The 25,755-nt window shown below is 42.0% G+C and overlaps 1 long non-coding RNA gene across 2 annotated transcripts; it reads left to right on the top strand.

Annotated features, from left to right (window-relative positions):
* The first annotated feature begins 1,312 nt into the window (after window positions 1-1,312).
* On the top strand, window positions 1,313-7,576 carry LOC137333577 (uncharacterized). 2 transcript variants are annotated; one of them, XR_010965932.1, is made up of 4 exons: window positions 1,313-1,406; window positions 1,695-1,846; window positions 5,881-5,955; window positions 6,534-7,576. It is a non-coding gene; the product is annotated as an uncharacterized lncRNA (long non-coding RNA). The 2 variants fall into 2 exon arrangements; XR_010965933.1 differs by lacking the exon at window positions 5,881-5,955 and having other exon boundaries at window positions 1,695-1,858.
* The last annotated feature ends 18,179 nt before the right edge of the window (window positions 7,577-25,755 follow it).

Raw genomic sequence — 25,755 nt, 5'->3', positions numbered from 1 at the left:
GTGTCAGCCTTGGCTCAGTGGTAGCACTCCCACTTCTGAGTCAGAAGGTTGTGGGTTCAGGTCCCACTCCAGGGACTTGAGTACATTCCAGTACAGTACTAATGGAGGTGTTGTCTTTCAGATGAGACATTAAATCAAGGCCTGTCTGCCGTCACAGGTGGAGGTAAAAAAATCCCATGGTATTATTTGAAGAAGAGCAAGGGAGTTTTCCTGGTGTCCTGGCCATTATTTATCCCTCAAACAACATCACTTAAAAAAAACAGATTGTCTTGTCATTTATTTCATTGCTGTTTGTGGGATCTTGCTGTGCCCAAATTGGCTGCCACATTTCCTACATTACAACAGTGACTTCAAAAGTACTTCATTGGCTGTAAAGCGCTTTGGGTCGTGAATGGCGTGATATAAATGCAAGTTCTTTCTTTTCTTTATACTATCAACATTACTCCAATGTTGTGTCACATTGTGGAATTTTACTAGCATTGGGTTAGTGCTGGCACATGTAGCGAAAAATATATTCCGACACATTGTGAGCTTTCTGCAACATGTTTAAGTATTGTTCTACCAAGTGTTGAGACACGGTTTCACAGTTCCCGATATGCCAAGTTTGTGGTTTCATTCTTGCAGAATGGGGCAGTGGTTGGCTGCTTCTGCACAGAGGGCAAGTAAAAATTAGGGATGGAGTCAATCTGGCCTGGTCTTGCATTTGACGACATCAGGATGTCCCAAAGCACTTTACAGCAAATGAAGTGTGGTCATGTTGTAATAATGTGGAGATGCCGGTGATGGACTGGGGTTGACAATTGTAAACAATTTTACAACACCAAGTTATAGTCCAGCAATTTTATTTTAAATTCACAAGCTTTCGGAGGCTTCCTCCTTCGTCAGGTTTTTCGGAGGCTTCCTCCTTCGTCAGGTTTTTCACATCGTTCACCTGACGAAGGAGGAAGCCTCCGAAAGCTTGTGAATTTAAAATAAAATTGCTGGACTATAACTTGGTGTTGTAAAATTGTTTACATGTTGTAATAAACAGGGCTGCCAATTTGTGCACAGCGTTAAAAGTTGTATTGACAGAAGACTGCGTGTGAGATATGGCTCTCCTCTTTCCCAGGCACTGGTGTGATTAAAAATCTAATTTTATAAGACACGATGGGGCAGAAATCACTCACAAAGTAACGGTGAGCTCAACAGCGCTCTCCGTCCTTAGTGGCAAAATGGAGGAGCAAGTTCTGGAGTTCGCACATGCGCAGTGAAACGCAGAAAGCCAGAACTTGCTCCTACTGGTCCGCCGGTGATATGACAGCTTCGAGTTAAAGCTATACCGCACGCTGCAATCAGAGAAAGCATTGAAAAAGTGAAAACGTGCTTATCTGCCCAGCTGGAAAGTAACTAATTACGCCACAAAACAGGTATGCATAAAAATACAGGTCTAAACTATGTTTTAACAGCACAGTAAGTCTTAATGACTGCCAAACAGCGAAAAATTAACTATTAAAAATGTGGAGTCTCATTACTCCTTATTTTAATAGTTTTTGGTCATTAAAAAAAGATTAAAAAATTTTAAAAATAAGAAAAGTTGTTTTACTTTTCCCTTCAGTCTCTTTTATTGAATTCAATGATTTCTTACCCTCTCTTTTTTTGCTGTCTATAATTGATTTTAATGTTGTGCCTTTCACTTCCTGTTTTAACGCTCCAAGCCTGCAGAGACAGTGAACGCAGCTTGTCAAAAATGCTGTGATCTGATTGGTCGAGGCAGAGATCGCTTCTCCCGGGGTCCTAGCTTTGCTTGAACTGACGTTGGGCTCTTCTCCACTCCCTATTCGAGGAAGTGCCCGATGAAAAGACCACGGTAAATTAGGGGGTTAGTATAAACCTATGGAGCAGTGAAGAGTGTTGGTTCGCCGCTCTGAGCAATTTCTGCCCCAGTGAATGAGTTTACCTATTGTGTTTACAGATACAGTTGGCATGTACAGAGCACTCAACACAGAGCTTTGGAATACAAGTACAGCTTCTCTGATTGGGCCTCTGATTGGGCAAAGCATTATTAGCACCTGCTCGAACATTAATGTACTGATTCCGTATGATTTTTTTGCAAGGCCAGATTAATTTACATAGAGCGGGCAAGCTTCAGACCCATTGGACCTGGCATTAGTAGCTTGCTGGGCAGGGAAGGGAGGAGAAGAAATACATCTACAAGCAGAAAACTTTTCACAACACACTGTCATAACTTTGCTGCAGATTTTCTCCATAATTAGTGACCCACAAATTAAACCCATCCTCAGAAATCACACATTCCAAAGCAAAGCCATCCGCAAGTTCATTTCTGGGCCATTAATTAGGGAGCAAAACAACCTCTCTCCCAGTTTACATTAAAGAGGAATTTCACCCGTATGTTATGTCCAGCTACTTTTATGTAAATACATATTTAGTGGTGAATTGTATTTAACTGTGACTTGTGTGATCATGCACATCAGCAACCTTCTTGCAGCCTGCACGAGTTTGGTTCCGCTTTATAAAATAAGGAAACTTGAAAAGGAAATGGCCATCAAAAATAAACATCCTGCTTCCTGCCAGAATAGTGCAGTGTCTGTTTTATGCTGAATAATACTGTAGTAAACGTTGCTGCGGTCAAGCTTGAAGGGGCACTCATGGGTCGCTCTCGGTTTCTTTCTATATAGGTTACAGTGAGATAAACCTTATTGTACTGTACATTGCTTCCGTCATTAAACAAACTGCAGCTCAGCAGTACTGAAAATAAAACAAGTGTTGAAGTGCTATAGCTCAGTTTAGCCTCAGATCAATCAGAATCAGTCCATTGTAGTCAGTGCTCTAAGCTATTAATCCTACAGAGTTTCAGCACAGAACACAAAATACAGCAAGAATAGAAGTACTTTAGATGTCAGCCGTGGTTCAATGGTAACACTCTTGTCTCTAAGTCCAGAAGATTGTACGCTCAAGTCCCACTCCAGAAATTTGAGCACAAAATATAGGCTGGTACACCAGCATAGTACTGAGGGACCCAAAAATCTTTTATTAACATATAAAAAGTAAAAGGATAGTTCAAGGAATGGTGGGGCCAATTGGGGACAAAAAAGGAAATGTTCTTGTGGAGGCAGAGGACATGACAGAGGTACTGAATGAATACTTTGTATCTGTCTTCACAAAAGAAGAGGATGAAGTTAATATTGCAATAGAGGAGGAGGGAGTAGAGATATTGGATAGGATAAAAATAGATAGAAAAGAGATGCTAAATAGGTTAACGAGTCACCCAGTCCAGATGGGATGCACCCTAGGGTTGCTGAGGGAAGCAAGGGTAGACATAGCAGAAGCTCTGACCACAATCTTTCAATCCTCCTTGAATAAATGAGTGGTGCCAGAGGACTGGAGGATTGCATATGTTACATCCCTGATCAAAAAGGGGAGAGGGATAAACTTGATAACTACAGTGGTGCAAAAATTACTAGAAACCATTGTCAAAGACAAAATTAATTCTCACTTGGAGAAGCTTGGGTTAATAGGGGACAGCCAGCATGGATCTGTTAAAGGCAAATTCATAGCATCATAGTAGATACAGCACAGGAGAAGGTCATTCGACCCATTGTGCCTGTGCCAGCTCTTTGAAAGAACTATTCAGTTAGTCCCATTCCCCTGCTCTTTCCCCATAGCCGTGTAAAATTTTTCCCTTTTGAAAGTTACTATTGAATCTGTTTCCACCAAACTTTCAGGCAGTGCATTCCAGAACATTATAACTCGCTGTGTAAAAAAAGTTTTTCCTCATGTCGCCTCTGGTTCTTTTGATGATCACCTCAAATCTGCCCAGAATTGAACACAATACTTCAGCTGAGGCCTAGCCAGTGTTTTATTAAGGTTTATCATAACTTCCTTGCTTTTGTACTCTATGCCTCTATTAATAAAGCCCAGAGTCCCATATGATTTTTTAACAGCCTTCTTAACTTGTCCTTCTACCTTCAAAGATTTGTGTATGTGCACCCCCAGGTCTCTGTTTTTGCACCCCCTTTAAAATTGTACCATTTAGTTTATATTGCCTCTCCTCATTCTTCCTACCAAAATGCATCACTGCACACTTCTCTGCGTTAAATTTCATCTGCCATGTGTCTGCCCATTTCACCAGTCTGTCTATGTCCTCCTGAAGTCTGTTACTATCCTCCACATTATTTACTACATTTCCGAGTGTCATCTGCAAACTTTGAAATTATACCCTCTATACCCAAGTCCAGGTCATTAATATATATCAAGAAGAGCAGCGGTCCAAATACTGACCCCTGGGGAACACCACTGTATACTTCTCTCCGATCTGAAAAACAACTGTGCACCACTACTCTCTGCTTTCTGTTCCCTAGCCAATTTTGTATCCACACTGCCACTGTCCCTTTCATCCCATGGGCTTTAATTTTGCTAACAAGTCTATTGTGGTACTTTATCAAATGCCTTTTTAAAGTCCATATACACAACATCAACCGCACTACCCTCATCCACCCTCTCCATTACTTCATCAAAGAACTCAAGCAAGTTAGTCAAACACGATTTTCCTTTAACAAATCTGTGCTGACTTTCATTTATTAGCCCATACTTTTCCAAATACCATTTAATTTTGTCCCTATGTATTGTTTCTGACTAACCTGATGAAGCTCTTTGATGAAGTATCAGAGAGGGTTGATGAAGGTAGTGCAGTAGATGTATATATGGACTTTCAAAAAACATTTGATAAAGTACCACATAACAGACTTATTCGGAAAATAGAAGCACATGGTATTAAAGGGACAGTGGTGACTTGGGTACATAATTGGCTAAGGGATAGGAGACAGAGAGTAGTGGTGAATGGATGTTTTTCTGACGGGAGGGAAGTATGCAATGGAGTCCCCCAGGGGTCGGTATTAGGACCATTGGTTTTCTTGTTATATATAAATGACCTGGACTTGGGTATAGGGAGTACAATTTCAAATTTTGCAACGTAGTAAATAGTGAGCAGGATAGTAGCAGACTTCAGGAGGACAAAGACACACTGGTGAAATGGGCAGACAGATGGCAGATGCAATTTAATGCAGATAAGTGTGAAGTGATGCACTTTGGGAGGAACAACATGGAGAGGTAGTATAATCTAAATGGTACTATTTTGAGGGGGGTGCAAGAGCATAGGGACCTGGGGGTATATATTCACAAATCTTTGAAGGTGGCAGGGCAAGTTGATAAGGCGGTCAAGAAAGCGTATGGGATACTTGGCTTTATAAATAGGGGCACTGAATACAAAAACAAGGAAGTCATGCTAAACCTTTACAAATCAGTGGTTAGGCCTCAGCCGGAGTATTGTGTACAATTCTGGGCACTACATTTTAGGAAGGATGTCAAGGCCATGGAGAGAGTACAGAGGAGGTTTACCAGGATGATACCAAAGATGAGGGACTTCAGTTATGTGGAGAGATTGGAGAAGCTGGGATTGTTCTCCTTACAGCAGAGAAGGTTAAGGGGAGACCTAATAGAGGTATTCAAAATTATGAGGGATTTTAATAGAGCAAGTAGGGAGAAACCGTTCCCTCTGGCAAGTGGGTTGGTAACCAGAGTCACCAGATTTTAAATAATTGGCAAAAGAACTAGAAAGGAAATAAGGAGGAATCTTTTCACACAGAGGGTTGTTAAGCTCTGGAACGCATTACCTGAAAGAGTGGTGGAAGCAGATTCCATAGGAACTTTCACAAGGCAATTGGACATGTCCTTCAAGAGAACTAATTTGCAGGGTTATGGAGAAAAGGCTGGGGTATGGGACTAAATTTGACAGCTCTTTCAAAGAGGCAGCAGAGACACAATGGGCCAAATGGCCTCCTTCTGTGCTCTAAGATTCTATGATTCTGACTTTTGTATTTAAAGGATTACATGCATTCAATTGGTTGAGCAGACCTTTTCAAGACAGAGTGAAATGGCTGGTGCAACAGAAAGGAAAATGTGAGTACCTAACTTCTGTAAGGCTGATGTGGAAGTCCTGATGTAACAAATTAGAGAAAGTATGGATGCAATTGTTGGAATACTGGGGAAGAAGCCATTACATGCAGCAGCACTGGCCATGTAGAAGGAAGTGGCTGTGGTTGTAAGTGACACCTCCATAATTCAAAGACCTCCTTGCAGTGTCAGAAGAAGTTTAATGACCTCACTAGGTCAGCAAAGTTAAGTGTGTTTTCAGATGAATAACTGAATCATAGTGAAGCAAAGGGTTATTCCTTTACACAACAGTTAAACAATGCCCTTTGGGATATTATATGGGCTCCATTGCCGAAACTTTCCTTAGGGGTTCTCCTGATCGGCCGCCCTAACTGGCCCTGAAGTTGGACATGGAGAACTGGGTGTTTCCTTATCTTCAATGGGTTTGTAGGAACATATACCTGTTTTTTATTGAATGATTCTATGTATTCTTCAATCTCTTCATCAGTTATTACGTTGCTCATAAGACATCCATGTAAAGTAATTGATTAACATAGCATGCTGCTCAAGCAGACCGAAGTTAATAATACTGTTATATCCTTCAGACACTGCAAACCATGAGGCAGCTGAGAAGATTGCTGAAGACCAAGACCTTGCAGTCCATTCTACCTCTGGCAACACTGGCAATCACATCCACCCTGTCATTCACCCTGTCAGACACTCACTCAAAGAGGAACAGATAATTGGTCATGGTGAGACACAGACCACAAGTAAGCCAGGGGATGCAGATGTGGAAGTGAAGCCTGATGTAACTAACCAGAGGTGTAAGACAAGTGCAGAGAAAACAATGATGCTCCCAGGAGTCCTGCCATTAAGAGAAGGAGGTTGCAGATCTTCAGACACATTTGGAGATTCTGCCTGGCCTCTCGCAAGATATGTAGCAGAAGACTGGGATAGCAGTAGAGTCCGCTGCCTTGCTGTTCACCAATATCCGAGAGGGTTTCACCTCATTGTAAGGCACCTACAGGAATATCTGCAAACCTTTCTCTGCTTCATGAGACGTCCAGGCAACTCAATGTGGAGGTACCGAATGAAGGACTGCAGGTCTTCGAGGACTATCTGGAGAGGTCAAAGTCAACCGGATCGCAAAAACTACAGAGGGCAGCATCATGGAGGGGCTGTAGTACATTCAGTTGTCTCTCTCAGAAATTTACGGTTCTTTCTGATTTTGTGAGGTCTGTTCTCTCACAGATTGCTGGTAACCAGAATCCTGTTCTTGAACCAGTGGAGTAGCTGGTGTGCATGTCACAGAGTCTGCTTCCAATCGCAGCAGCAACACAGTGGAGCACTGCATCAGATCTCCATGGAAGTCTACATCTTTGCAGGACCGAGCTGCCAAAGAGCCCATGACAAAGAGTCAGCCTGTGCCATATCCCTCCTAGGAATTGGGAGCCCTGAGCAAAGGGCCACCTCCATTAACAAGAGGCTCTTAATATTTTGCAGCAGCCATCTATATCTCAGGCTCCAGGCCCTCAGATGGCATATAGAAGAATTGTTACACTAGAACAGAGAAAAGCTTGCGTGGTCACAACGGGTGTGTACATGAAAAAAAAACAAGTAATGCTTTTGAAAATAATTGCAATAAATCACTGGAATATTTGATATAAGGGCTGCTTGGTGTTTAATTCTCTTGTAGGATAATGAGAAACAGGTGATGTGTTGATGTTGAAGCTCAGGAATAGGATGTGATGGCTAGCTGTGAGGAGCAAAGATTTTACTGCGACAATAGAGAGGTAGATGGGAGGAGGCAGATCCAAATGCTGCTCTATTCATCTGTGAAGGTATGTTGAATGCGACTAGCTCTCAGCTGTCTAGCAGCAGTAGCCACAGCACATATTTCCTGTTCTTCATGGGTCTGATCCTCATCATCAACAGTGTCACCATCTCTCGCATCCTCTGGGACATCTACCATCAACCCTTGACATCCACCATCAATCCTTCACTGATTGCAAAGTTGTGAAGCACACAACATGCTGCCACAATTCACAAGATGATATTGGGCACGTACTGCGACGAACTATTGAGGCACCAGCATTCCAATTCCAATGGCATGCTCAATTCTTATCCCTGACTTCATCTGTGCTTCATCATAGCTCTTCTCTGCAGAACTCGTGGTCCTATAAGAGATGTCACGAGCTATGGGAGTAGCAGATATCCAGCAACGAGTGGACCGGAAGGTAGCAAAACAGGGAACTGCAGACCAGTCAGCCTGACATCATTAGTTGGGAAAATGCTGGAATCTATTATTAAGGATGCGGTAACAGGGCGCTTAGAAAATCATAATTTGATTAGGCAGAGTCAACATGATTTTATGAAAGGGAAATCAAGTTTGACAAATCTATTATAGTTTTTTGAGGATGTAACTAGCAGGTTAGATAAAGGGTAACCAGTGGATGTAGTATATTTGGATTTTCAAAAGACATTTGATAAGGTGCCACACAAAAGGTTGTTACACAAGATAAGGGCTTGTAGAGTTGGGGGTAATATATTAGCATGGATAGAGGATTGGTTAATGGACAGAAAACAGAGTTGGAATAAATGGGTCATTTTCAAGTTGGCAGGCTGTATGTAACTAGTGGGGTGGCACAAGGATCAGTGCTCGGGCCTGAGCTATTTACAATCTATATCAATGACTGAGATGAAGGGACTGAATGTAATGTATCCAAGTTTGCTGACGATACAAAGCTAGGTGGGAAAGTAAGCTGTGAGGAGGACACAAAGATTCTGCAAAAGGATATAGACAGGTTAAGTGAGTGGGTAAGAAGGTGGCAGATGGAGTTATTCACTATGGTAGGAAGAATAGAAAAACAGAATATTTTTTAAATGGTGAGAAACTGTTAAATGTTGGTGTTCAGAGGGATTTGGGTTTCCTTGTGCACGAATCACAGAAAGTTAACATACAGGTACAGCAATTAGGAAGGTAGATGGTATGTTGGCCTTTATTGCAAGGGGGTTGGAGTACAGGAGTAAGGAAGTATTGCAAGAATTAGAGGTGATCTCATTAAAACGTATAAGATTCTGCGAGGGCTTCAATATCAGGGTAGATGCTGAGAGGCTGTTTCCCCTGGCTGGAGAGTCTGGAACAAGGGGGCATAGTCTCAGGACAAGGGGTCGGCCATTTAGGACTGAGATGAGGAGGAATTTCTTCAATCAGAGGGTGTGAGTCTTTGGAATTCTCTACCCCAGAGAGCTGTGGATGCTCAGTCGTTGAGTATATTCGGAGATCAATAGATTTTTGGTCTCTAAGGGCATCAAGGGATATGGGGATCGGGCAGGAAAATGGAGTTGATGTAGAAGATCAGCCATGATCTTATTGAATGGTGGAGCAGGCTCAAGGGGCCATATGGCCTACGCCTGCTCCTATTTCTTATGTTTTTATAAGGAATCTTACAACACCAGGTTATAGTCCAACAGTTTTATTTGAAAATCACAAGCTTAGGAGGCTTTCTCCTTCGTCAGGTGAAGTGTGGGATTCCTTGAACGTTACTGCATTTATAGTCAGAGAACAATACCTGGTGATTACAGATAATCTTTCCAACTGCCCGTTGTCAAGGCAATCAAAGTGTTCAGACAGAGAGATGTTACCTACAGGAACACCGAATATACAAACAGCCAGAACAAAAGACAGAGAGAGAGAGAGAAACATCCGAAAGTTTGAAACATCATCGGATGTTTCTCTCTCTCTCTCTCTCTCTGTAAATCCTGCATTGGTCCCTTTAAATAGTGCCGGTGGGGGGGTCCTCCAGGCACTCTAAGACACGTTCAGATAGTCGAGGTTAAGACTGTGCATTGAGTTGAGCATTAAGTCCCAAAATGGTGTCTATCATTTTAAATCAGCGTTGCACACTGATTAAAGCCATTTTCTCCCTACTTTACATGATTCCAGCTTTCATTATCTGCGCCTGTGCTAACTCCTATACCAAAATGGCGTCTGGCGCACGTCACGCTGGAAACATGCGTGCGCATCCAAGACGCCATCTTGGATGTCGGAGAGGTTATGTAGTGCCAAAACAACGGGTGCTACACGGCCCAATTTAGTGCCCTTAGTCTTGGTGTGCTTTGTGAATGGCCAGCCCTACTATCAATCATAAACATTTCTAGAAGTTGCATGTACAGGTGCATGCTGGGAGTTGTAGCATGATAGCTATAATCTGTTCAACCAACAGTGACGCTTTTGGGAATTTGCATGAACTCACGCTTCAGGCTTGTCACATAGGCACAGGCTCTGATACAAAACATTGGGATGAATTTTTACTATCACTGCCAGGGTCTATACCAGGTGGCAGAATCAATATCACCCATTTTTCACACTTACATTTGGTAAGTGTAGCAGTCTTGGAAGGAACAGGTGTCATTGGACCTATAGTTCCCAAAACTCTGAGGTTTTCCTTGTATCATGTCTGGGTCTGTTGTAGACTAATTGATAGAGATTGATTGCTATGATTAGACAACAACTCCATTTTCATTGTATCATGCAACTACCAGGATGGTAGAAGGTGAACTAGATGGACCCTGGTCTTTTTTCATCTAGCAATCCTATATTCCTATATTAAAATTGTCCCCATTGTTCCTGGCATTTCAAATATGGAACATCCATTGTATAGGTGGGTTTAAGAATTTTCTTATAAATTTTGTAATTTCTTTTGTTTTTTTATTATGTTACAGGCCATGACCCTGAAAATATGCAGCCAATCCGGTGGATTCCTGCCATATATCTGGTAGGAATCCACCGAGTCCCAGCCTTAAATCCAAGATGGCCATCCAAGCCAGGGACTCTAGAAGGCCAGAGTTCCCATGCCCCAGACCTCAGTTTAAACCCAGTATAGCATCTGATCAGGCATACCACCCCGACCTGCTGTGGAAGTTGGGGCCCACTTGAGGGTCCAGGCCTGTCCTCTCAAGAGGAGAATCATTTTTTTTAATATTTAAAAGAGATCCTCTTACAAAGGAGGCCACAGGGAGGATCTTACATTTGATTCCAGGTGGCCGGCCACGCATGCTATTGAATCCAACCTCATCTGCTGGGGGCACCCCAGATGTGTTCTCCCTCTCCCAAGCACCAAAGGCCAATTCTCTCAATTCCATTCCCGGACTCCACAAACTCTGGTGGAGTCAGCAGCAGTAGCCGCAAGCAGGCGCATCCCGACATCGACACCGGGAAGCAGCCTCCTGCAGATCTTTGAGGCCCCAATGTGCTCAGTAAGTGCTTAGTTTAGTGGAGAAAGTAGCAGAATGACTTTCAAAAAGATATTTGGAGCAATTTAATCAGCTCCCTTTCTGCTAATGCCAATTTTTCATCAGAATTGTTTTGAAATTATGATTCGAGTTTTCATTCCCACTTGTCACATTTTGATTGTTACACTACTTAACAGTTCAGCTCTGATTTGTTGCTGTTCTATGATTATAAAATTTCAGCTGCTGAAATGTAAGTATGACGTTGAAAATTTGCATAAGATACATAATGTGATGCTGAAGTGTAACACAGGAAACTTGACTGACACAAAACGTGCACTAAATGTGCTATTGTTACATTTGCAATAGTAGATTTCCCATGGCAATGTTCATGGAATATGATGGGGGGAAAAGTGAGGTCATTCACTTCAGTAAGAAAAATAGAAAAACGGAATATTTTTTAAACGGTGAGAAACAATTAAATGTTGGTGTTCAGAGAGATTTGGGTGTCCTTGTACACGAAACACAGAAAGTTAACATGCAGGTACAGCAATTAGGAAGGTAAATGGTAGGTTGGCCTTTATTGCAAGGGGGTTGGAGTACAAGAATAAGGAAGTCTTGCTGCAACTGTACAGGGCTTTGGTGAGATCACAACTGGAGTACTGTGTACAGTTTTGGTCTCCTTATCTAAGGAAGGATATACTTGCCTTGGAGGTGGTGTATCAAAGGTTCACTAGAATGATTCCTGGAATGAGAGGGTTGTCCTATGAGGAAAGATTGAGTAGAATGAGCCTGTACTCTCTGGAGTTTAGAAGAATGAAAGGTGATCTCATTGAAACATATAAGATTCTAAGAGAGCTTGACAGGGTAGATGCTGGGAGGATGTTGCCCCTGACTGAAGAGTCTAGAACTAGGGGACATAGTCTCAAGATAAAAGGTCAGACATTTAGGACTGAGATGAAGAGGAATTTCTTCCTTCAGAGTGTTGTGAATCTTTGGAATTCTCTACCCCAGAGGACTGTGGATGCTCAGTCATTGAGTATATTTTTGGACTCCAAGGGAATCAAGGGATATGAGGATTGGGCGGGAAAGTGGAGTTGAGGTCGAAGATCAGCCATGATCTTAATGAATGGTGGAGCAGGCTCGAGGGTCCATATGGCCTAGTCCTGCTTCTATTTCTTATGTTCTTATGGTGAGTCAGAGGTTCATAATGTTGCAAGCGGTTGCTGGGGTGTGGAAGTTGGGAGTGGTCAGGGGTGCAAAAGATCTCCCAGAGACAATTGAGCAGATGTTTTTTGATTGGTTCTGGAAAACAAATAGATACTGTAGTTAGATAAATAAACCTGATTGAACAATCATTTTTGGCTTTACAGTATAAACAAATAAGAGAAAGATACCTTCTGTAACCGTTACAATACGGATACGGATTCTTTGAAATTTAGAATTCTTTAAAGATTCATTTGTCACACATGTAACATTCTGTAAATAACCCCTTGAGTGTAGATAATGAAATAGTTTTTTCAGGAAAATTATCTCAGGAAGAAGTTGAAGAGTTCCTGCTCTACTTTGAGGAGAATGACTGAAGGAACGGGAGAGCAGAAGGGCAAAATTTCTATGGTCATTCTGGGGCACTCGCAATGTGTGAGAGACGTAAAACAGCCCAAGACACGGAGACGCCGGGTCCCAGCATGCCTTGCCAGTATCCGTGGTGCTTTGTTATGCTCTGTACAAGTCACCTGTGTCAGAGAGGGCATTGCTGGGGGCAGGGTTCAAGTAGCTGGCACTAGTAAGGAGTACTAGTCACTGCCCCAATGATATTGGGCCCACCTGTATCTCCAAGGACTGGTAGGTACATTTTTTATTTGATATTTTCAGCCCCTTCACAAAAGGGGCTGAAGGACAAAATCTTCTTTGCATGGGAGGGGGAGACCCAGCAGCATCCTGGATGGCAGCAGACATCAGACTTTGTGGCCTGTGTGAGTTGCCAAGTGCTCAACATGCTGCCTCATGGCACATGTTCCCACCATGGGTACTTAATGATGAGACTTCCCACTGACCCCGCATACTCAGGCAGGGTCAGCCCAGGAGATCTTTGGTAGGCACAATCCTAGTGTAATTGCTGGTATCACCGCCTAAGGATTTTCAGGGCCATAGTAGCTTTAATAAACATCGGGGGTAAAGTTTCCGTTCGCTTATGCAAGTAATACCAGCACAATCAGGGAATTTTAAATGTAAGTGAGTTACGCCCGAAGCCACTTACATTCGTGTTTTCTGTGATCCTTTACGCTGGTTTAAGATTCAATTTGCTCGGATCAGGCCCTTCCCACAAAACTGGCCACGCCCCCAGGTCAACATTGCGCGATTCCGCCAATTACGCTGGTCCGGGAAGGCTCTTCAAATTGCGTTCATTTTCTTAGACGCGTAGACACGTTTTAAAATTTCCTCATATCAAAAAATATTTAATTTATGAAGAAACTGACTAGCATGCACTAATGAAACTATTAAATGGTTCAGTATAGTTTTTTTAAGTCACTTTCAGTGATTTTAAATCAGGTTACTCACAGGTGGAGGACTGGACACCCTTATTCAAAATGCTTATTTTTGTTAATAAACCCATTTTCAGCTGAATTAATAAAACTGCACCAGGTTACCACTCTTAAATACATCAAGGAATATTTTTTAGTGGAAAAAAAAGAAACAAGTACCTTCTATTACACTGCCCAATTTCACTGGTTCATGGAAGATTTTATGTTTGTGATTATGCAAATGAATTTTATCGGAAACTTGAAATGTAACCTAACTGCCACAATTTCAAGCGTAGTTTGGGCACAATTTCCCGATTGCATCCAAAGCGGAAACTCAACCCCAAGTTGTATAGATACAAAAATAACCCCTTATATATAGTTTTTACATTATTTACCTTAGAAAAAGTCCGAAAGTTCATCGCTAATGTAGTTTTGAAGTTTTTTTGCAAAAAACTTCAAAACTACTGCTATCTTTTTAGGGCAACTAGGGATAGACAATAAATGCAGCCTCTCCAGCATCTCCCACATCCTGAAAACAATTTTTTTAAATTGGTACTTAGGAAAATATTCAAATTATAAGCTTCAGGTGGAAGCTTCCCATAGACAATAAAATGTGTATGATGGGCAGAGATTGAGCATGATGAATTTTTGACCCATTTTCCAATGGGTAATGCCTACTTTCCACCAAGAAATCATGTTTACCAGTTGGAAAATCAAGGCTAGTGTCTGCATTCTTCCTTTTAGAGACTACAGATGAAATATTCCGAGACCCCACTCCAATAGTAGGGCCTTGCATTTAGTGGGCGGATTATCAGGAAATTACAAATGTGCAGCCCACAATATTACATCCATTTATGTCAATGGATGGAAAATCACGGGCAACATACCTGCGCTTTACTGATAAACCGCCTATGACATTCGAGGACCCGTCAGTAACATTGAGTCTTGGAAAAATTCAGCCTACAACTTGAAGACAATATGGGTGTTTAGGAACACTATTTTAAGACTGAACAAATAACTTACAAAGTAGCCTGATGCATCACTATCTATATTTATGTTTCCACCTCTTATAATCATTTTATTTATAGCTCAGCAAAAGAAATCACAGAGTAGCAAACTGGTCCTTTTAAGAGACAACACCCAACTCACCCCATTTCAATCATGTCTCGTTAGCTGATCATAGATTGGCCTTTGCACTGACTGTATACATGATGGCCCTACTCCACCCACCTGGATGAACAGCATTACATGGTAAAGAGGAAATGGTTTTAGATGACATTTAGAACAGGTTTGGCAGAAATCCTCCATTCATTACAGTTGATGCATTAGTGTAGCCTAAAGTTTATATTCGAGGATATATTTATGCTTAGCTTTAGCCATCAGGAGTACATATTGTGAATTTTAGCAGAAAATCATGTGAGATCCGCTGACCTCTGCACCCGAATTCCTGAAATGCAAAGCTGCATACCAGGAACATGTATTAGAAAAATCTACAATTGGTTTCTGTAGAAAGAACACCTTGTGGTAGAAATTGGTATGCAGTACACCTATTTTTATGCAAAAAACTTCAAAACAAGCACTATCTTCTTAGGGCAACTAGGGATGGGCAATAAATGTAGCCTTGCCAGCATTTATAACGTATGAGAAATATATTTAGAACGTAAATAGATAGTAAAATGATGAGACAGCTGAGACCAGTTGCCTGCAATTCGTGTCCCATGTGGGAACTCCAGGATTCTTCATGTGTCATGGATAACCATATGTGTAGCAAGTGCCTCCAGCTGCTCGAACTCAAACTCAGGGTTTCTGAACTTGAGGAGCAGCTGGAGTCACTGCAGGGCATACGGGAGGCTAAGAATTTCCTGGACCGCACGTTCCAGGAGATGGTCACCCTGCAGCCACAGAGAGTTCAGGAGGATATTAAGTGGCTGGTCATTCAGCAGGGTAGGAAGAGGCAGGCAGTGCAGGAATCCTCCAGGAGTGTGGCGCTTTCAAACCGGTTTTCAGTACTGAAAACATCCTGGGGGAGTGCAGTCTAGAGCACATCCACGTCACCCCGGGGCAAAAGACTGCACAGGAGGGCACAGCGAAGTGTAGGAATGCAGTTGTCATAGGGGATTCGATAATCAGGGGGATAGACAGGCATTCCTGCAACTGCCGACCTAAATCTTTCATGGTGTGTTGCCTCCCTGGTGCCAGGGTAAAGGACATCACTGGTCGCATGCAGAACATTTTGCCGGGGAAAGGGGAACGGCCAGAAGTCATGGTCCATGTTGGATCCAGTGACATAAATAGGAAAAGAGTTAAGGTCCTACAAACAGTTTCAGGAACTAAGGAGGAAGTTAAAGGTCAGGACCTCAAAGGTAGTATTGTCTGGATTATTCCCAATGCCACATGCTAGTGAGTATAAGAATAGTAAGATAAGACAGGTTAACTCATGGTTGGAGAAATGGTGCAGGAGGGAGGGCTTCAGATTCCTCGGGCATTGGGACCAGTTCTGGGACAGGAGGGACCTGTACAGGATGGATGGGTTGCACCTCAACAGGGCTAGGACCAATGTCCTCACAGGAAGGTTACCTAGTGCTGTGGGGGAGGGTTTAAACAAATTTGGCAGGAGGATGGGCACCAGGATGAAGCATTAGAAGGGAGATACAAGATGCACTGAGGACCAGGAGAGATATATAGCATTTAGAAAAAAGAATAGTTCAGAAATAGGAGGGACCAGATAAGGGAGAAATGCGAGGCAGACTAAGATGGGTTCACAGTGCATGAGCATAAATGCACGGAGCATGGTAAATAGGTTAGTGAGTTGCAGACACAAGTTGCCCCTTGGGATTATGAAATAGTGGCAATAACGGACACCTGGCTTAAAAAAAGGGAGGAATGGGCATCTAATATTCGTGGCTACAATGTATTCAGGAACATTGAGGGAAGGAAAAAAAGGAGGGGGTGGCAGTATTGATCAAGGATACTGTAACAGCACTAGAAAGGGATGATGTACTTGAAGGTTCAAAGACAGAATCTATTTGGTTAGAATTAAGGAAAAATAGAGGAGCTATGACGCTGCTGGGTCTATACTGTAGGCCACCAAATAGTGGGAAGGAGATAGAGGAGCAAATTTGCAGGCAAATTGCAGAAAGATGCAAGAACTATAGAGTAGTGATAATGGAGGACTTCAATTATCCCAATATAGACTGGGATAGTAACAGTGTATAAGGCAAAGTGGGGGAGGTGTTCCTAAAATGTGTACAAGAGAACGTTGTTAATCAGTATGTTTCCAGCCCAATGAGGAAGGAAGAAGAGCTAGATCTAGTTCTGAGGAATGAAGTGGGGCAAGTGGAGCATGGGGGAGCATTTGGGAAACAGTGATCAGAATATCATTAGGTTTAGAGTAGTTATGGAAAAGGACAGGAAAAATCAAATGTGAAAATATTCAGCTGGAGGGGAGCTAATTTCAGTGAGTTGAAATGGGATCTGGCCAAGGTGGATTGGAATCAAAGATTGGCAGGTAAAACAGTAAATCAACAATGGGAAGCCTTCAAAGAGGAAATAGTTACAGACTAGACACATTCCCATGAGAAGGAAAGGAAGGGCATCTAAAGCTATATCCAAAAATATAGAGAATAAAATTAAACAGAAAAAGGAGGCTTATGAGGTAATTAAAAAGCAATAGAGTAAGTAAAGTGAGCATTGGTCCTCTAGAGAGTGAGTCTGGGGAATTAATAATGGAGAATAAGGAAATGACGGATGAATTGAACAGATATTTTGTGTCCGTCTTTACTGTAGAGGATACAAATAACATGCCAGAAATAATTGTGAATCAAGAGGTCAAAGGGAGGGGGGAACTTAAAACATTTACAATCACCAGGGAAAGGGTTTTGAAAAATTTTTTCGAACTAAAAGCTGATAAGTCCCCAGGTACCGACAAACTTCATCCTCGGGTCTTATAAGAAGTGCCTGCAGAGATAGTAGATGCATTGGTATTAGTTTTCCAGAATTCCGAGATTCTGGAAGGGTCCCATCAGATTGGAAAATAGTGAATGTAATTCCTCTATTCAAGAAAGGAGGGAGACAGAAAGCAGGAAACTACAGGCCAGTTAGCTTAACATCTATCATAGGGAAAATGCTAGAATCTATTATTAAGGAGGTTATAGCAGGGCACTTAGAAAATCTCAATGCAATCAGGCTTTGTGAAAGGCAAATCGTATTTGAGTAATTTATTAGAGTTCTTTGAGGAAGTAACAAGCAACGTGGATAAAGGGGATTCTGTGGATGTGGTGTACTTGGATTTCCAGAAGGCTTTTGAGAAGGTGCCACATCAAAGGCACTTTGTCAAAATAAGAGCTCATGGTGTAGGGGGTAACATATTAGCATGGATAAAGGATTGGTTAGCTAACAGGAAACAGAGAGTAGGCATAAATGGATCATTTTCAGGTCGGCACGATGTACCGAGTGGAGTGCCACAGGGATCAGTGCTGGGGCCTCAACTACTTACAATCTATATCAATGACTTGGATGAAGGGACCGAACGTATGGTTGCTAAATTTGCTGATTTCAAAAAGGTAGGTAGGAAAGCAAGTTGTGAAGAGGACGTAAGGAGTCTGCAAAGGGATATGGATAGGTTAAGTGAGTGGGCAAAAATTTGGCAGATGGAATATAATGTGGGAAAATGTGAACTTGTCCACTTTGGCAGGAGGAATAGAAAAGCAGTATATTATTTAAATGGAGAGAGATTGCTGAATTCTGAGGTACGGAGGGATCTGGGTGTCCTAGTACATGAATAACAAAATGTTAGTATGCAGGTACAGCAAGTGATTAGGAAGGCAAATGGAATGTTGTCATTTATTGCAAGGGAATGGAATATAAAAGTAGAGATGTTTTGGTACAGTTGTACAGGGCATTGGTGAGACCACATCTAGAATACTGTGCGCAGTTTTGGTCTCTTTATTTAAGAAAGGACATAATTGCTTTGGAGCAATTATGTCAGAGAAGGCTCAGAGAAGTTTCACTCGACTGATTCCTAGGATGAGGGGGTTATCTTATGAGGAAAGGTTGGACAAGTTGGGCCTGTATACACTGGAGTTTAGAAGAATGAGAGGTGATCTTATTGAAACATATAAGATCCTGAGGGGGCTTGAAGGGATTGATGCTGAGGGGATGTTTCTCCTTGTGGGAGAGACTAGAACTAGGGGCCACAGTTTAAAAATAAGGGGCCTCCCATTTAAGATGGAGATGAGGAGAAATTTTTTCTCTCAGAGGGGCATGAGTCTGTGAAACTCCCTTCCCCAGAGAGCGGTGGAGGCAGGGTCATTGAATATTTTTAGGGCTGAGTTAGATAGATTCCTGATTAACAAGGGAGTCAAAGGTTATAGTAGGTAGACGGGAAAGTAGGGTTGAGGTCGCAATCAGATCAGCCATGATCTTATCAAATGGTAGAGCAGGCTCGAGGGGCCGAATGGCCTACTCCTGCTCTTAATTTGTATGTTCGTATGTAAATATTAGGTTAATAATTCAGTAGAGAACCAAGCTGAATACAAAAAGCACAGAGGAGAACTGAAAAAGGAAATAAGAGGGACAAAGAGCGTGTATGAGAATACATTAGAGGGTAACATAAAAGGGAACCCAAAAGTCTTTCATAAACATATAAATAGTAAAAGGGGAGCCAAAGGAAGGTTGGGGCCAATTAGGGACCAAAAAGGAGATCTTCTTGTGGAGGCAGAGGGCATGGCTGAGTTACTAAATAAGTACTTTGCATGCTAAATTTAAATCTGAGATAGATAGCTTTTTGGCAATCAAAGGTATTAAGGGATATGGGCCAAAGGCGGGTATATGGAGTTAGATCACAGGTCAGCCATGATCTTATCAAATGGCGGAGCAGGCACGAGGGGCTGAATGGCCTACTCCTGTTCCTATGTTCCTATGTGTCTTCACTAAAGAAGAGGATGCCGCCAATGTCACAGTGAAGGAGGAGGTATTAGAGAAATTGGATAGGATAAAAATAGATAAAGAGGAGGTACTTAAAAGGTTAGCAGCGCTCACAGTAGAAAAGTCACCCGGTCCCGATGGGATGCATCCTACGTTGCTGAGGGAAGTAAGGGTAGAAATTGCGGAGACTCTGGCCACAATCTTCCAATCCTCCTCAGATATGGGAGTGGTGCCAGAGGACTGGAGGATTGCAAATGTTACACCACTGTTCAAAAAAGGGGAGAGGGATAAACCAGGCAACTACAGGCCAATCAGCCTAACATCGGTGGTGGGGAAACTTTTCGAGACAATAATCCAGGACAAAATTCATTGGCACTTGGAAAAATATGGGTTAATAAATGAAAGCCAGCACAGATTTGTTAAAAGCAAATCGTGTTTGACTAACTTGATGAATAAACGGAAATGGTTGATGTGGATAGTTTGGTTGATGTTGTGTATATGGACTTTCAAAAGGCGTTTGATAAAGTATCATATAATAGACTTGGAAGCAAAATTGAAGCCCATGGGATTAAAGGAGCAATGGATGGATACGTAATTGCATAAGTGACAGAAAACAGAGAATAGTGGTGAGCAGTTGTTTTTCAGACTGGAAGGAAATGTGCAGTGGTGTCCCCCAGGGGTTGGTGTTGAAACCACTGCCCTTTTTGAATGACCTGGACCTGGATGTACAGAGCATAATTTCAAAGTTTGCAGATGATACGAAAATCAGGAATGTAGTAAACAGTGAGGAGAATAGTAACAGATTCTAGGAGGATATAAGCAGATTGGTGAAATGGGCAGACACATGGCAAATTTAATTTTTTCGCAGAGAAGTGTGAAGTGATTCATTTTGGTAGGAAGATGAGGAAGGGCAATATAAACTAAATGGTACAATTTTAAACAGCGTATAAGAACAGAAAGATCTGGGTATGTATATACATAAGTCTTTGAAGGTGGCAGGACAAGTTGAGAAGGCTGTTAAAAAGGCATACGGGATCCTTAACTTTATAAATAGAGGCATAGAGTACAAAAGCAAGGAAGTTATGCTAAACCTTTATAAATCACTGGTTGGGCCCCAGCTGAAGTATTGTGTCCAATTCTTGGCACCACACTTTAAGAAGGTTGTCACAGCCTTAGAGAGGGTGCAGAGGAGATATATTAGAATGGTGCCAGGGATGCAGGACTTCAGTTACATAGAGAGACTGGAGAAACTGGGGTTGTTCTTCTTAGAGCAGAGAAGGTTATGGGGAGATTTGATAGAGGTGTTCAAAATCATTAAGGGTTTTGATAGAGTAAAAAAGTAGAAACTGTTTCCAGTGGCAGAAGGGTCAGTAACCAGAGGACACAGATTTAAGGTAATTGGCAAAAGAACCAGAGGCGACATAGGGAAATAAATTTTAGGCAGCGAGTTGTTATGATCTGGAATGCACTCCCTGAAAGGGTGGTGGAAGTATTCAATAATGACTTTCAAAAGGGAATTGGATAAATACTTGATGGGGGAAATTTGCAGGGCTATGGGGAAAGAACAGGGGAGTGGGACTAATTGGATAGCTCTTTCAAAGAGCCAGCACAGGCACGGTGGGCCAAATGGCCTCCTTCTGTGTTGTATCATTCTATGATTCTATGAATAGATCCCATGACATTCTAAGAAGAGAGGATGAATTCTTCTGGTGTCCTGGCCAACGTTTATCCCTCAACCAACGTCACTAAAAATCTCATTGCTGTTTATGGGACCTTGCTGTGCACAAATTGACAGCTGCATTTCCCTACATTACAACAGTGACGACATTTCAAAAATACTTAATTGGTTGTAAAGCTTTTGCTTTATAAATGGCCCCAAGTGGAATTAATTGCCACTCCCTGTTTTATTTAACAAGGAATGTGCATGTTATTATCTACATATCATTAAACGTTATGAATGTTAATGGTATTTGTACATGTGCTTTGGCGTGACTTATTTTCCAGGAGTTCCGAGGGAAGAGTGAGTGACTTCCCTGAAACTCAAATTGGGCTTTGTATTAGTAGAGCTGTGAGGGAAGTTGTGTTACTATTGCTGGAATAAAGGCTAATTATTCAAGCTACTAGTCTATAAAGAGGATCCTCCCAACAACCTTCATGCCTGTATTTGCAATCATGAAGTGAACTTTGGGAAATCAAAGTTGGTTCCTTGCAAATTGTCTGTGATGTCATTTAAGGGACAATTTTATGACTTTGTGTTCCCGTTGGCATAGGGAATGCCAAATCGGAAATTTTAATTAATGGTGTGCCCCTGAATTTCCTGTATACATTACCAGCGTGCGCAATTTTCTACCAGAAACACAAAGTCAGAAAATGTCTCTGTTGATTTTCCCTTCCCATCTATGTGTATCTCCCTCGAATTTTCATCCCTCAATTTGCTTGCCGTAGCTACCTCTTCCCCTCCACCCACATGTCTGCCTTAAATTCTCTCCAATCAAATCTACTTTCATCCTCTAAAAGAACGTTTCTTCAGTGCAGCGAGACTTCCACCCACCACAAAGATGTTCACCTGAGCCCATCTTAGTTTCTGACCTCAGATCATTATCAGCATTTTTGGCAGCTCCCCCCACCCCCCCGCCTCCCCTAGGAAGTCCACCTGGAATGTGGTGGTGGAGGTTGCTTGTGGTTGGACTCAGGTTGCCTGCAGCCTCTGTGCTTCCAGTTGAAGGTTTTTTTAAATTTACATTTTGGTAACTTACACCTAAGCGATTGATTGCACATGCTCCCTGGTGTTTACATTTTAAATACTCCTCCTGTGCTGTTATAATGCATTTCCGTCATTTGAATGACATTACAATATGTTTGCTCATATATACTTGGAGCAATTTGCGAGCGTGTGCAATGAGTACGAATTCACGTCAATAGGAAGCTGGACAAATTCCTGAGCATGGCCAACATTGTTGGGGAAATGGGAGGTGATGAGTCTCCCTGTCACAGTAGTTTCCTGAAAATTGTTTGATCACCTTCGGGGTCAGAGAAGAATTTCCTAGAGTTTTTTTTCCTAAATCGACCTAAGGTTTTTTACTCTATATTTTTGTATCTCCCAGGCGATTGCATGGTTGCTGGGTAGGGTGGCAGGATGGGGGTGATGGTGTGTAGAAGTCACACCATGACATAATAGAGCAGGCTTGATGGTCTTTTCCTGTCCTTTATTTTTGCACCTGTCACTTCGGTGGGAAGTCATTGAGCAATAAAATGAATGGGCACCTGTGTAATTATAGGAGACAGGGAAGAAAATCCCAGCTATTGATTGCAAAATCCTAAGAGGTAATCAATATTAGTCATAAAACATCAAGCAATCTTTTCCTCCTCTTCCTAACACCTACTATGCATGTCTAAGGTTTATAAGATGCCCAAATTAGCTCATCTTTGGATTGGCTCACTTAATCTAAAATTATATCAATTGTTATGCAAACCAACTTATCAAACTTGATTTTAAGTGTATCACAATATCTCAGAATTAACTGTTTTTGTTTTTTAATAACTGTAACAAAGTTATGTTCAGTGTCTAAGACTATATTACAGCTTAGTAGGTTTACAGTTTGTACTCAGCATGTCAATAACAGGTTTCTAACATTCAGTTAGTTGGCTGATCCTCTATAATATGAGCATAACACATATTGGCCTCTTCTTTTGTTGTTGGTTGGTTGCTCTAGAGTTGGGCATTTTTGTCTTCCTCTGGGATCCTAGGAGTCTCCTTTGGGGACACCTGTGGTGAGTCACCATCCATGGTTGTTATCTTCTTTCTTGAATCGTCTTCCAATCTTAATTTAACTAACCTTGCATGTACATTACCTCTCAGCATCATAATACCTTTACTTTAATTTCTGGCTCCATGAGACTTAAGCTGTTATTCAACAGGTAATAATACACTTTACAAATTTTACTTCCATTCAATTAAACGTTCAATTAAAAGTAAACTTTCTTAATCTTCCAATATTTACTCTTAACACTCTCCCTCTGTTTGTGAAGAAATACCTCAAAACTTCCTAACAACTTCTTTCAACCTCTGTCCTTTCTAGAAACCTTCTAACAATCTTTCAATCTACTTGGAAACCTTTTGCATGGAGGTGAGCAAAGCAGGACCATATGCACCATGGGGCTGAAATTTCGCAAGGGTTCCAACAGTCTCCTACCCGATGGAATTTCACCTCCTTTATTCTCCAATTAAGTGCTGCACTCGTTTCCTTCTTGCTGGTCGCCAGGTCATGACCAGCACAGTGGGGATCTGATATCAATTGCTTTCCAGGGTTCATCCTCGTTCATCCTTCACATCAGGGTTCATCCTTCACATCAAGCCTCAGCCTATGCTCTCGCCACCTCATCCTCCATTCACCCCATTGCCCTTATCCCATTCCCTCTTTGCTTGACCTATCCATAGGCCCCACTCTGCTTGACGTTCTCTTTCTCTCCCAGTCTGCCTAACCCTCCTATTCCCCCCACTGTGCCTGATCTCCCTATCTCCCTTATCAGACTGTCACCCCAGCCCTGTTCTCTAATCTTTGTCAGTCAACCAGTACTTTAATTGTAAAAGCACTTTTGCACTTATAATGTAGGTAAATGCACTGGCCCCACAAATCCACTGCTAGTGGGGTGGGGGGGGGGCGGTGGTGAGGGAGGGGACACGCCATCGAAAATGCTGCAATATGCCTAGACTTTCACCACTGAATCCATCAAAGTTCACGGAACTTTATCCCATGTTTTGCATGCCAATGATGAACGCCAATGCCACTACAGGCACATCTAGGATGCCCACCATTAGAAACAGTCTGGAAATTCTGGCAGAAGTTGCCGAACCAGCAGGTTTTCAGGACCCCTTCCTGGAAACAGAACGAGACTGCCCTCTGTAAAGGGGCTGCATTTAATTATTTTTTTAAGTGGTTCCTCTTTGGGAGTCCAGGCTACAATCCCAGCTTCCAATTGGCCGGTACCATTTCCAAAATTTTCTGCAAGAAGCGATAGAGGAATGTTCAATATTTATGGACGGACATATTGTAATGAACTATAATGAAATGGAATAATAGCAATACGTCATGAGACGTGTTTCCTGTCATTTGCACCCTAGCGATGCTGGGTGCGAGGAATGCCTGTGGCAGCAGGGAGATTTAAAAACTAAACAGGTATCTTAGCAGGGGCAATCAATCACGGACTTATCAGGCTCTACAGTGTGCGTGAAAGGGCTGTATTAAAATTATAATGAACTTGCGGCTAAATTTGGCAAGCGTTTCCTTCAACAGGAGCATAGATTGGAGACTTGTGCATGTCCAATTTGCGGCACTCCTGATCTTCTGGTCATTAAAATTAACCATCACTAAATCAGGCATGTCGAGCTCCATGCCTGATCCCCTGATCCGCACTCCCAATGAATGTGAACAGAACTGCCCGCTCAGATTATGGGCATTAAAATAGCACCACCTCTTTATAGCATTCTCTTGTTGTGAGAAGGGAAGGATCCTGGCACCAATTGTGCATTTCTCGGCACATATTTCAACACTTTGTTAGTCAATCACAGTTCTGATTTCAATCTCACTCTGATCTAATCCAGCATGAAAGTACATGCAATGGTAATGAGCAACACCTTGACTGAATGCGGGGAAGACATCAGGAGAAAACATGCCAGATCTAAGGTATTATTACAACATCATAAAAAAGTCCTGTTGAGCAGTTATGATAATATCTGGCATGATTATTATATGAATGGATGTGAGTGAATAATAAGGCTGTAATTTGTGCTGGCATTAGACAACATCATACGGTAGATTTTACAAATTTGTACTCTTGGTATGGAATACGATAGCCTGGTGGTAATGGTACTGGTCCAGCAGTCCAGAGGTTGTGAAATTAAATCCACCATGGCAAGTTGGGAAGTTTATTTAATTAAATCTGGTCAATTGTGCGTCAGCATCAGATAAAATAACCATGAAAGTTGCTGGATTGTTATAAAAGCTCAACTGGTTCACTAATTTTGTTCAGGGAAGGGAATATGCCACGCCTATCTGCCAGTCTCACTCTACATGGTTGATGCTTAATGCTCTCAGGCAACTAGGGATGAGCAATAAATGTGGCGTTGCCAGAGTTACCCACATCC

The sequence above is a fragment of the Heptranchias perlo genome, chromosome 2 (genome assembly GCF_035084215.1).
Source record: "Heptranchias perlo isolate sHepPer1 chromosome 2, sHepPer1.hap1, whole genome shotgun sequence".
NCBI classification, from domain to species: Eukaryota; Metazoa; Chordata; class Chondrichthyes; order Hexanchiformes; family Hexanchidae; genus Heptranchias; species Heptranchias perlo.
Note: the sequence above shows the minus strand (reverse complement) of the source record. Positions and strands in the feature narration are given on the sequence as shown.